This window comes from Nicotiana attenuata, chromosome 6 (genome assembly GCF_001879085.1).
Source record: "Nicotiana attenuata strain UT chromosome 6, NIATTr2, whole genome shotgun sequence".
NCBI classification, from domain to species: domain Eukaryota; kingdom Viridiplantae; phylum Streptophyta; class Magnoliopsida; order Solanales; family Solanaceae; genus Nicotiana; species Nicotiana attenuata.
In genome coordinates, this window is record NC_031994.1 from 94094576 (window position 1) to 94108121 (window position 13546).

A 13546-nucleotide genomic window follows, 5' to 3' on the forward strand; every position below is an offset into this window, starting at 1 on the left:
GCTTTCCAACCATATATTGTGGAGTCCAAATGGAATTTTGAGAAAAAAGTTATGTCTATTTTACTAGATAGTACGCAACATGCCTCCTCGAGTCTTCGTTTTGTTGTTTTATCATCCGTTGATCCCCGAATACGATCCCGGCTTAATTCCTTGAGCTTTTACTCAGATTTCAAATCTCCAAATCACTTGAATTCATTCCATAACATCTATATAGCTCGGAATCACTCCTACAAGGCATAAAACACACCGTTAGTGCAAAACACTAGCGATTAAAGCGCAAACTCAACTAAAGTGCAGTAAATTAGAGTGTAATAATCGACTAAAATACGCAATTATAGCCTATCATCAAATACTAAAAGTCATAACCAACAATAAAATATAGGAAGAGGAAGGAAAAACTCGTAGAAGAATTCCCCGCCTTGCTCATATTGTGTTCTTGCCTCCTTAGGTCGAATCTCCGGTCTCCTTAGTCTCCTCAAGTCTAAAATTATGTCAAAAGTGTGTCCAACCTCTTAAAATACCGTTTTTCCATGTATATATACCAAGTAGGGTCGGACCCAAACTATTATACCTTATCCTACGCGAAAAAGGACAATTTTTTCACGTCTGGACAGCCGCGGCCACGGTCAACCGCGGTACGAATGCGGTATTTGGCAAGTATACTGCCTCAGCCCGCCTCAGGTCCGAGGTCGCGATTTCGACCGGATTTTTCACCCTGTCCGTTTGGAATTTGGAAAAACGTAAAACATGAAAGTTGTAGGCCTTTGAGTTACTTTCCAACCATATATGCCTACTCGATTCTTCGTTTTGTTGCTCTATCATCCGTTGATCGCCTAATACGATCCCGGCTTAATTCCTTGGGCTTTTACTCAGACTTCAAAGCTCTAAATCACTTGAATTCATTCCATAACATCTATATAGCTCGGAATCACTCCTACAAGGCATAAAACACACAATTAGTGCAAACACTAACGATTAAAACGCGAACTCAACTAAAGTGCAGTAAATTTGAGTGTAATAAGCGACTAAAATACGTAATTATAGCATATCATCAACACCCCATACTTAAACCATTGCTCGTCCTCGTGTAATCAAACTACACTTTATATAGACACGACATTTTTAAACAATTCTCCTAACTCATCACACCAAGAATATTTAAAATAGACTAAGCACAAAAGCGTAACATCTTCACCTCAAGATTTGACTCACGAGTACCACGCATTATTCACAACTCACCTACTTACTCTAACATAGAGGTCACTGACATTACCTTTCCTTCATGAATCAAGTGCCCTCACACAACAAAAGAGAGTAGTTCCACACAATAAAATTTCAGAACACTTAGGAACTCAAGATAGAAAGAATTCACTCACTCTCAAAAATAACATTCATATGCCACAAAAGATGCACCATAAGCTTGCCCGTAGTGTACTACTCCACTAATCGAGCTCATTCAATCTAGGATCAATTAGGACTTTATTTGGTTGTAATGTAGGCTACGGGACAGGTATGATACATTTAGATATAAAAGTGACTACACCTCCCTAAGCACTTTAATACATATACTTTAAAATTCAAACCACATGCTTATGTCAAACCAAACTCCACATTCACCTCCATGTATATTACCCCATTCTTTTTTAAGCACACTTACATCAAAAGCCACCACTTATCAAGGAATATTTTTTTTTCACAACAATCGAACTATTTTCTTTTTCTTTTTTTCTTTTTTTTTCCAATTCAAGTGGCTCTTACTTTTTTCAAAACAATGCACCTTTCTCCTTATTTCATTAGTTCCACTCAAAAGCCAAACGAATCACCCCACACTTTAACTTTTACACAGTTCATAATAATTCAAGTGCTCATGAGAGGTTAAAAGGTTCAAATAGATGATTAATTCAAACAAATGGGTAAGGCTTGTAATGTGGTTGCCAAAGAAACAAGATTACAGGCTCAAAGGGGTTAACTACGATACATAACAATTAGGTGTGTAAAATATACATATCTGGCTCAACAAAGAAACGCATATACCACTTCCATGACTGAACAAAACTACTATTTCGCTTTGCAAACACACAGGGCAAGTTCTAGGCATCAAATGCAATGCACAGAATATAACAAATCCTTACACACACATGGCACATAACTCACTCAAGATTGGTTTCATCAAGACACTCTAGTCAAAGCAGTTAAGCAAAGTTAAAATCATATAATTTAAGGTACTTATACAAGAGTCAAACTATGAGCCTAAGCGTCACAACCAAAGTACTCACTATTCTCAAGGCATAACAAAGTCAAGAGATATTGCTTCATTTCAAAACACAACACAATGGCTCCTATTCCTAAAAAAACTAACTACACCCGGTTCAAACAAAATCCTTGGAAAAGAACCTCGGCACAAAGAAAAACCAAGGGGGAATTGCTACACTACCTAACAAAAGAAAATCTTTTTGTCCTTTTTCTTTAGACTTAAGTCCCTCGAGAAAATTGTCTAATAGATCCATCGTCGGGAAAAGTCCAATCTTTTCTATTTTAAAAAAAAAAATTATTCAATTAAACTAACACAACTAAAATAGCATAGAAAGTCACCCAGACAATCTCCTCACCCCACGCTTAAAATTGTGCATTGTCCCCAATGCACACCATAACTAATAAAAGGGTAAAAGAGACTCCCTGGTAGGCCAAAGGCTGAAGCAGTAACAACTCATGGGGTACTCAGACTTCTCCCAAGCTTGGTCCTTCGTGCGGGTACCTCACACTTAGTTCCAACCATTTGGTTTGCTGTTGCATCCTTCCAATACCTTTGCTTTCCATGCTCCTACAAAATAAAAAAACTGACACTACAAAAATAATACAATTAAAAAATAAAAAATAAATAAAAGAAAGCAATAAAGCTGGTTTGCCTCCCAACAAGCGCTTGATTTAACGTCGCGGCACGATGCGAATCACTTTTTGCCTCCACCTCGAGCTTATGAATTGAACCCCCAATTTGGCATCAAGTTTTCGGCTGTGCTCCAGGGGTGGAGGAACAAATCTAATTGCCCCAAGCAACCATTGTACTATTCTACACTTCTTGGCTTTTAGATGAGGTATGTAATCCTGTCTTTCTGACAAGAAAAATTCCAGAATGTAGGCACCTTGTTCCTCATTCCTTGACTTCTCAATCGGCTCGGATGACTCTATTTCCATATCGTCATCCAAGAACAATGTAGAAAAATGTTTGGAGTGGGACCAATGCGCTCACACACATGAACTTCAGGACTTTCAGCATCCTCAACATCAATGATACTAGAGTAAACAAAATTTGTATCCTCAATGTCCTTGGCTGACTCTAGTCTCACTTTTTCAACATTGTCATCCTCAAATTGTAGTTGGCTAGGTTGTTGATGATCTACTCTGACCTCCCCAATTAACACCTCGAATTCATGCTCTTCTTGGTTACTATCCTCAATATTGGCTTGTTGAGCATTAAAATCTCCAACCACTTGACTCAATTGAGCCTCCAACTTGCGAATAGTTGCCTCTTGCCTATCTATCTGCAATTATTTTGCATTATTTTATTTCAGAAGGCACTTTAACATATCCTTGATCTCCTTCAGATCTGCATCCCCAGGTTCTTTGTTCCTGTTAACTTTACAAGAAAAGGTAGAACCATCATAGTAAGGGGTTGGGGGAAGAGAAGAAATATAAGCACAACCATAAAAGTGACCATTTTTACCACCACACACATTCCACAAATAAGATTGAGTTAGTGCACATAACTCGCTCTCAGGAACATTTTGAAAATTTTTCCACGGGTGGTTTCCTTCACAATATGTATGGAGATCAATAGTGGAATTATCTACACCTAAATTCTCATAATTCCAAGATGTCATGTTTCTCAAATCAACAGTTATAATAAAACATACAAGAAAAAAAACAAAACAAAATAAAAGTTCTAACTTGAACCCTAGCAATATATACAACTACAACTACACCGTTAGTCCCCGGCAACGACGCCAAAATTTGATCACGCCCAACTCTAGTCCTAAGAAGGATAAGCGGTCGCTGCAAATATAATCCGGTCTAAAAGTCCAGAGTCGAATCCCACAGAGAACTAAGGCTTAGCTATATCTGTTTAATATCACTAAGAAGACAAGTTTGAACAATTTTCTAAATTATAAAGATTGAGATTTATATTTCTAACTAATTAACTAGCAAATACTACAAAGCGGTAAAATTATCAACTAACGAGATAAAGGGTTGGAGACTAAATTAAGGAGATCTAGAGTTATGATTTCCCCAATTGTCGGAATCCTTACAGCTATGTTCCCTACAATTTCGCCGATGTATTCTCTACTGATCGTGAGCACTTTTGGTGCCGTAATTCTCTCTCGAGCAACAACAACAATTTACTAGACATATTCTCTCGAACTACGCTAGTTGGCTTCCTCTAACCGCTCACTATGACTACGTCAAGGCTTTGTTATTTCTAAACCTACCTTTAAACACAATGTATTGATTTCTCACATACGTTAGGAGTGACGTTGTTCAACAACTACCTAAATATGTACTCTCTCACGAGCAGTACACACTAAATAGGCACAGTCAATTGATGGCCATTCAATCAACAACAACAAACACGTAGTTGAACAAGTGGAGAGATCCAACGGCCTAATTATATAAAAATATAACAAGAATTTATCCTACAAAAGGTTCTATCAAAACTCTAGATAACAAATTAGCTATTCATAATAATATGTAAAACTACAATACTAAAAGTCATAACCAATAATAAAAGATAGGAAGAGGAAGGAAAAACTCGTAGAAGAATTCCCCGCCTTGCTCCTATTGTGTTCTTGCCTCCTTAGGTCGAATCTCCGGTCTCCTTAGCCTCCTCAGGTCTAAAATTATGTCAAAGGTGTGTCCAACCTCTTAAAATACCGTTTTTCCATGTATATATACCAAGTAGGGTCGGACCCAAACTATTATACCTTCTCCTACGCGAAAAAGGATAATTTTTTCACATCTGGACAGCCGCGGCCGTGGTCAACCGCGGTACGAACGCGGTATTTGGCAAGTATACTGCCTCAGCCCGCCTCAGGTCCGAGGTCGCGGTTTCGATCGCATTTTTCGCCCTGTCCGTTTGGAATTTGGAAAAACCTAAAACATGAAAGTTGTAGCCCTTTGAGTTAGCTTTCCAACCATATATTGTGGAGCCCAAATGGAGTTCTTAGCAAAAATTTATGTGCATTTTACTAGACAGTGCGCAATATGCGTACTCGATTCTTCGTTTTGTTGCTCTATCATCCGTTGATCCCCGAATACGATCCCGGCTTAATTCCTTGGGCTTTTACTCAAACTTCAAAGCTCTAAATCACTTGAATTCATTCCATAATATCTATATAGCTCGAAATCACTCCTACAAGGCATAAAACACACAATTAGTGCAAAACACTAACGATTAAAACGCAAACTCAACTAAAGTGCAGTAAATTTGAGTGTAATAAGCGACTAAAATACGTAATTATAGTCTATCATCAGTTATACCCGTCGAAGTCAAAGAACCTAGCCTGAGATACTCCAACAAGAGCGGACCATGTAACGATGAAAGTAGGTTACAAGACTTGGATGAAGTCGAAAAGCGAAGAGACATGGCTCACGTAAGAATGGTAGCCCAAAAACAACAAGCAGAAAGGTACTATAACAAGAAGGCCAAAATACGACCACTCAAGGTCGGAGACTATGTTCTCAAAGCTAGAACACAAGCAGCAAAAGACCCTAATGAGGGAATGCTGGGAACGAACTGGGACGGGCCATACAAAATCACAGCGGCAGCAAACAAAGGAGCGTTCCAGTTAGAGACAATGGAAGGAAAACTACTCCAAAACAATTGGAATGTCGCCCATCTCAAATACTTCCACTTCTGAAAAGAGGCGCCTCCTAAGTCGTACTCTTTTTCCCTCACCCGGGTTTTGTCCCAATCGGGTTTTCTCGATGAGGTTTTTAATGAGGCGGCAAGGGAGACGTCTCGAGGTCCGAAGTGTTGTTTATCACCCCGCCCGTCGACATGATCTCCCGGCCGAGTAATTAAGGGACTAGGTAGATAGCCAAATCTCCATTGTATGTACAAAGTCAACACGTATTTCCTACAAGAATATAATCAAATCTCCAATGTATGAATGAAACTAGCATCCACGATACTCCAGCAAACAGAATAGAGCGCCACCCTTACGACGGGATACTACTTCGACGCCAGCTCGAAAGTAACATCCCAATGGCTAAGGCCATCGACAAAGAAACGAGTTCGACTTTGCTCGAACTACGACGGGGTACTACTTCGACGCCAGCTCGAAAGTAACATCCCAATGGCTAAGGCCATCGACAAAGAAACGAGTTCGACTTCACTCAAACTACGACGGGATACTACTTCGACGCCAGCTCGAAAGTAACATCCCAATGGCTAAGGCCATCGACAAAGAAACGAGTTCGACTTCGCTCTAACTACGACGGGATACTGCTTCGACGCCAGCTCGAAAGTAACATCCCAATGGCTAAGGTAAATGAAGAAGAAACAAAAGAGTAAAACAAGTGGCGACACTTACGGTTCTCGTTCCATCGCTCCGGGAACCTAGCGGGGTCAAACACGATGTGAGCAGTTCTGACGAAGAAGTACTTGTGCCAAAATTTACGACTCACTCGGTCGTCGGTCCCAACCACCAGCCTTTTTGTCCCACAGTGCCTCAAATGCACCATGGTACCCCTGTGAAAGCTAGGTGAAAACAAGTGCAAAAGGTGGTGAACGGTAACCTCACACCCCGCCAACTCTGCGTATTTTGTCAATAGCAGGAGTATTTTAAGCGTATACGGGGAAAATTGAGTCGGGCAGAAATGGTGACAGAATTCCTCCGCTAACGCAAGAAGGGGGAAGGAATGACCGATCACGAAGGGGTATTCATAAAAAGCACAGTACCCAGGCCTATGGGCTTCCACAAAGTCCCTTCCCACTGGAACCATATCAACATGAGCGGGAATGTTATACTTTGCACGGAGAGCATCGATATGAACTTGCTCCGTTTCAAAGAACACAGGGATAGGAGTAGGAGGAGGATCCTTAAGAAAGTCGCTTCGAGACATAGGGTATCTCGGTAGCAACTCCTCCACGGTAGGAAAGCTATCCCCCTCCTCCACCATCATGCCCTCATCGCCAAAAAAGGGGCGCCACGGATAACGGAGTGGCGTCAGAAACCCCTTCCCGAGATCGATGTGTTCTAGGCATCTCTTCGGCGAAAAATATGGTAAAATAACAGAGAAAGCTAAGAACGAAGAACGGGGGGAAGAAGAAGCAGAGAAAACGTTAGAAGCAAACACGGGGGAGATGAGAAAGAATAACAAGAGACGAAATGGCCAAGAGTTTTTGAAAAAACAAACCCTCCCCTACTTATAGGATTGGGTGGCACCGGAATCAAAGTAGGAAGACTGCAAAGTGACACCGAAATCGAAGCGACAAGCCGTCAGCCCCTGTCTCGAAAACACGCATAATGATGACGCATGTGGAGATGACGTCATTTCCCGATAAGACACAGCACCCAGGGTCTTGTTGAGCACGCTAACCCCCCATTGTTGGCCAAGTCATAACGCTCCGTGAAACCAAATTTCTCCACGAAGAATGGACGGTGTCCGCTTATCAAGGACGCACCAAATTGCAACCTCGACAAGCGGAGGGACTAACTGTATGGGTCCAAATTTGGACGACCACAACCATTGACAAATACGACAGAAGATGAGGTCTTCATAGCTCGACGCCCAGTGAAGGACGACAGATAGCGAACAGAAGACGTATGGTTTTTGCAGTAGTGTAGGCCCAATAGGGGGCATTAGGAATATACACGCGAATATTCCCTATAGTATGTTTTCTAGGGTTTAGAAGGGGGTTGTCCTTATATATAGTGGGAAAAACACCATGTTAAGGGACTTTTGACTCTTTCAGCTAAGAATTCTAATTGTAATACCTTTCCTACATTAAAGATTGGCATTCTTAATATGTGATCACTGACTTTCATAAGTTCAAGAAATATTTTCCATTGTGTTTATTGTTTATACCTTTTGTTCTAGAGTTCATTATACTCAGCTAAGATTTACCCCTTCGTTCTCTTTGATTGATTTGTTCAAAAAGGTTCCAACATTTTTTGAGTCAAACACCATTATAGTTGAAAGACGGTATAATTATTGTGCAATTATATTTGTTACGATATATAAATTCCACTATTCCTCTCTTACTTAATGGTGAAGGCAAATAGCCAAAAGAAAAATTACTTCATTTGAGGGGAAAGAAGAAAAAAGAAAAGCAAGCAAGCAAAACAAAGAGTCACATCAATGTGATGGGTTAGTATCAGTAGGATGTCTATTTAGAGGGGAAAAGAAGTAAAGAAAACTCGGAAGAAAAACGGAATTTCTTAGGCTTTACACTCTGGTTGTATCATTGTTCCTCATCATTTTATAATATTTTGTATTGTATTGTATCGTATTGTATCATTTTATGAATACAATGTTTGGATAGATTGTATTGTTTGTTATTGTTAAACAATATTTTACTGTTTAGTTTGACTGTATTATACTATACTGTAACTGATAAGTTTACTAAAATACCCTCAATTGTTTAAATATTAAATTTATCAAAAATTATGCATAGAAATAATTTTAAAAAACAAAACAGAAGAAGGCAAAACACCTTAGAAAGCAGAACAGAGGAGCGAGATAGAATAAGGCAAAACAAAGGAGTATAGCTAATTAGAATCGAGTTAAAAGCATATTAGGAGAAAATATAACACAGAAGGCATTAAAACACCTTTAACGTTGGCGGCAGAAGTTTTGGGAAAAAAAGAGTAGGTTATAGGTTGGAGATTTGGAGTTAAAATAGAAAAAAAGGTAAAGGGCAAAATAGAATTGTGGAGTAATAAGTAAAGGCATAATTGGAAAGAAAATAGGAAACAATTCCACCACACCAAATCGGTTGTTTCAAAAAAGGGGACTTTTCATTGTTCCGGAACAATGGATTTAACAATACAATATAACCAATTTAAATGAAACAATCAAAACAAACATTGTTTTGGAATAACAATACAATACGATACAACGGAAACAACCATCCAAACAAGCTGTTAGTCTAGTGGCAAAAAGGGCGATGCGAGCTGTAGGAATTGGGAATATGTCATAGGTTCGAGCTCGTTATCCACCGTATTTCGACACTACATATTGTATGTACTAGGAGTATATCACAGGTTCGAACTCATTATCCATCAAATTTCAAATCGTGCCTCCACTGAATTACTCTATTATCAAAAAAAGACAAAATTTACTTGCTTTTTTTTCTTCTAATATTTTCTTTTAGTGAAGTTATCAAATTTGACACTTTAGTATAAAAGCAACTGCAGAGTGTTGATCCATAACTTTTCATAAAGCAATTCATATGTGGATGTACAATCATATGATTTCCAGCAAAAGAAAAAGAAGCATTAATACAACCAATTCTAGTGCTTAGTCTTACATAGACAATTCTTTCATGTTCAATTCACCACTATTTACTTTGTACTTCAAAACTTGGTTAAGAAGGAAAATCCTGGAAATTGGAGCCAATACAAAGCACAAAAGGCAGATCTTTCTTTCCTTCATCACCACACTATCTCCTCTTTCTTTACAGTTTATGTAAATCCAATCATGCAATCTAACTTTACACTTTTGTCTTTTCTAAAGCCATCTCCTCAAAATCTCTGCCCCATTTTGTCATTCCTTTAGCTACTGACCTACATACATTGCATGATCAAGTGTTATCGGAATAAACACCTTAATTAAATATATCAAGTAAATTTTAATGAAATGAATATTTTTAACCGCTCCAAAATGTAATCGTCAATATATATGTGTGTATTACATACAAAATAAATATATATTTTTACATTTTTTGGCTATCGAATGCAATTAGTTACGGCGGACAAGCCAATTTCGTATTTTGCCCTGAATATTAAGCATAAATCTTTCAATTATTGTATATCCAAGAATGCGGCCTAACAGTCAAAGATGCGGGGGTCAAATTCCACCAGAGACAAAAAATGCTAGATAACTTTTGTCCATCTGCCTAAGCACCGGTCGATACTGGAATAATTTACCTGATACTTGTGCTGATGAAAGATAGCAAGTATTCAGTAGAATAATCTAACACACGCATAGGCTAGTCCGAACACAACCATTATCGACAAAAAAATAAATAGATCTTTCTATTGTTAAGAACTACACCAATTTTCTCTTTTAATAGTTCCCTATTCCTAGGAACTCAAAGATGTATTGAAAATAGTGAAACCTCATCCTCCACCATACTTAGATTTACTCTTTTTCTTGAAAGCTGATCTTGTAACTAGCAAACAAGCAACTCCTAACCCCACACCAACCATTCCACCCAAGACTATAGCCACTGTCTTTTGAGTACTCTGCCTTCTTCCTACACCATCAACAAACACAGTCAATATTTCAATAATTAAAAAATTATCTACTACTCCTATTGTGAAAATGATCTCAAAAACCCATTCAACGAAAAAAAATTAAATGAATGCTACTTTGGTAATACAAGTCTTAATCAATGCACAAACTACTTCAGGAATATTGCTATGAACATAACTTCACAAAGTCATCAAAAAAGCAACTTCAATTGTACAATAACAACTAGTACATCTTAGTCGCATCTCGATGGTGTAGTCGAGTGGTCAATTAAGTATGTTAAAACATAAGAAACCAATTCAAATTATGAATTCCAATAGAGGGGAAAAATATTTGGTGATTTCTTTTACTTGTCTAAGTTTAGGCAAACAGTATTACGAGTTGTCGCACCCATTGAATTAGTCGATGCACGTGTAAATTCGCCCGGACACTATCATTATAAAAAATAAAAATAAAAAACTACTACATAGTTCCAAAGTAGTTCGAAATCGACTACATGAATCTTCTATATCAATCTTACTTCGTTTGAACTCATTTCATTCAATTACTAATTAATTTGTCTTTTAGAAACAATTACTATATTGATAAGGCACGGGTTTGAGCCGTGGAAGTATCCACTAATGCTTGTATTAGGGTACGGTCTACGTCACCGCGGGGATGCGGCCTTCCCCGAGCCATGCGAGAACACGGGATATCTTATGCATCGGGCTGCCTTTTTATTTATTACTATAGTGATAAGTGATAATATTAAAAAATTACCTGATGGAGAAAGTGATTTACTGGGCACACCATTAGGATAATAAGTGTAACTAATATAGCACTGTTGCAGATATATCTGAGCAGAAATAGAATTCCCACATTCACTTTTAGCTTTCCCAGCAGCTATTTTCACACAGTTCACACAGTCCTCACTCTCTAAATCACCTTCACACTGACCCAACACATAAACCGACTGATACCCACCTGCATAAAACCCATTCCCACTCGAAACCCCTTTTCCTACTTCTCCTAACGCAGTCTCAAGCCTATCACTAAACCCAGTTCCACTCGCCTGAGTTGACCCGCAAACTTTAAACAGCAACTCAGTGGGTCCCACTGTCTGAAACCCAGCAACCTCGTACCTTAAGTAACACCCAATTAGCTGAATTCTTGCTGCTATAGATTCTCCACATAGTTTTTGGGACATGTTTGGTATTTTCTTGACACAATTGTTACAGTTAGAGTTTGAAAGATCACCTCTGCATTGAAAAAGACCTGAAATTGCTGAACTGCCACTACCAGCTGTGGTTTTGTAGAATTTTGTCGTTAAAGATTGTTGAAACTAAGCTGTCAAAAAGGGTGTTAAGTGTTTGTGAGTAAAACCCAGATGGGAATTTTTGGTTAGCACAGCCTTTGTATACAAAATTGGTGAGTTGTTCAGATGATGAAGATACAAGATTAATGGGGAATAATACTGAAGAGAGGAATAGGAAAAGAAAGGAGAATGTTTTTTGTGGAATTTGAGATGGACCCATTTTAGGATTTGAATATTGGAATAAGTATAAACATGAAATGAGATGCTTGTTGGAAGAATTTGATGTGTGTTGGGGGTGGGGGGTGGATTTGTTTTTTTGGTGTGTTTCTAGAGGCTATTTATTAGGCTAAGAACAAAGAAGAAAGTGAAATAGTAGTGTAACTTTTTGTAAATAAAGGGAAATTTCATTAGGGGGCTTTTTTATGGTTATGGGATTAGACTTCCTTTTTAAGTACTTAGCCTTGCCTAAATAGTTGGCCAAATACATATACCAAGTGGCAACATATAATTGAATATTTAGTGGCAACTTTTTATGGTTCGATATTTTATTATTGACCAGTTTAACATGGATGAAAAAATCATGTGGAAACATTTAATTGAATATTTATTACACCTCAGATTTGGTAAAAATTGCTCGGGGCGCCCTATTTGGTCGCCCCCATTTAACCTATACCCATATTTTTAAAATTATTTAACCTATACCCTAATTTTTACAACTTCAAACGCCTCCTTCTTCCTGCTACATGTGCGCTCCTTTCTTCCTCCTTTCTTTTCTACTCTTTATTCTACTCTTCGTTTTTTGTAATTTGTAGTTTTACTGTTGATTTGCTCATAGTAACTAAATTGATCATCCAAAGAAGTTCATTGTCGAGGAAGTAAGAAGCTAACATTGTTAAAGCTACTGCAGAATTTAAATTTCTATCCCTAAATTCATAGTTTTGTATTCAATAGGTGTTCAGATTGTTAGGGAGATAGGAGGAAGATTAACTATTACGCATCTTTACATTAGATTATAGTTGGAAGTTGGGACTTATGTCTAGATATAGGGAAAACTTGAGCTAAAACATGCCGAAGTTCAGCAAATATAGAACAAAACTTCAGCTAGTAGAATGCTTAAGTTCATCAATTACAAACAAAAACTTCAGTCAACACTAAGTTTACGAGAAAAACTTCAGCTAAAACATGCTGAAGTTCAGCAAATAGAGAATAAAACTTTAGCTAGTACGACTGTAGGACAAAACTTCAGCTTATTTAGTGCTGAAGTATTTACAAATGAACTAAATAACTTCACCATCTTCTGCTGAAGATTTTTGAAAAAGCTTTATGATAAAACTAATGAATCCAGGACAAAACTTCAGCTTATTTAGTGCTGAAGTTTTTACAAATGAACTAAATAACTCCAGCATCTTCTGCTGCAATTTTTGAAAAAGCTTTACGACAAAACTATTGAATCTAGGACAAAACTTCAGCTAAAACATGTTGAAGTTCTACAAATAGAGAATAAAACTTCAGCTAGTAGAATGCTTAAGTTCAGCAATTACAAACAACTCCAGGCCCGTCTACTAGAATGCTGAAGTTTGCGTGATTGCCTTTGCTACTTCAGACCCGTATGCCTGAAGTTTACGTGAAAAGTGGGTACGCTTGCATTTTTTTTTGTAAAGCGGGTATAAGTTAAAACGTGACACAAAAAGCGGGTATAGATGCAAATCCCCCTCAGATTTGTGTATACACACGCGATATATTTTTTGCACTGGTTTCAGTTTTTGTGTTAAAGTGAAA

At 38.0% G+C, this 13546-nt stretch overlaps 1 pseudogene; it reads right to left on the minus strand.

Moving 5' to 3' along the window:
• Positions 9402-12216, minus strand: LOC109227509 (annotated as a pseudogene).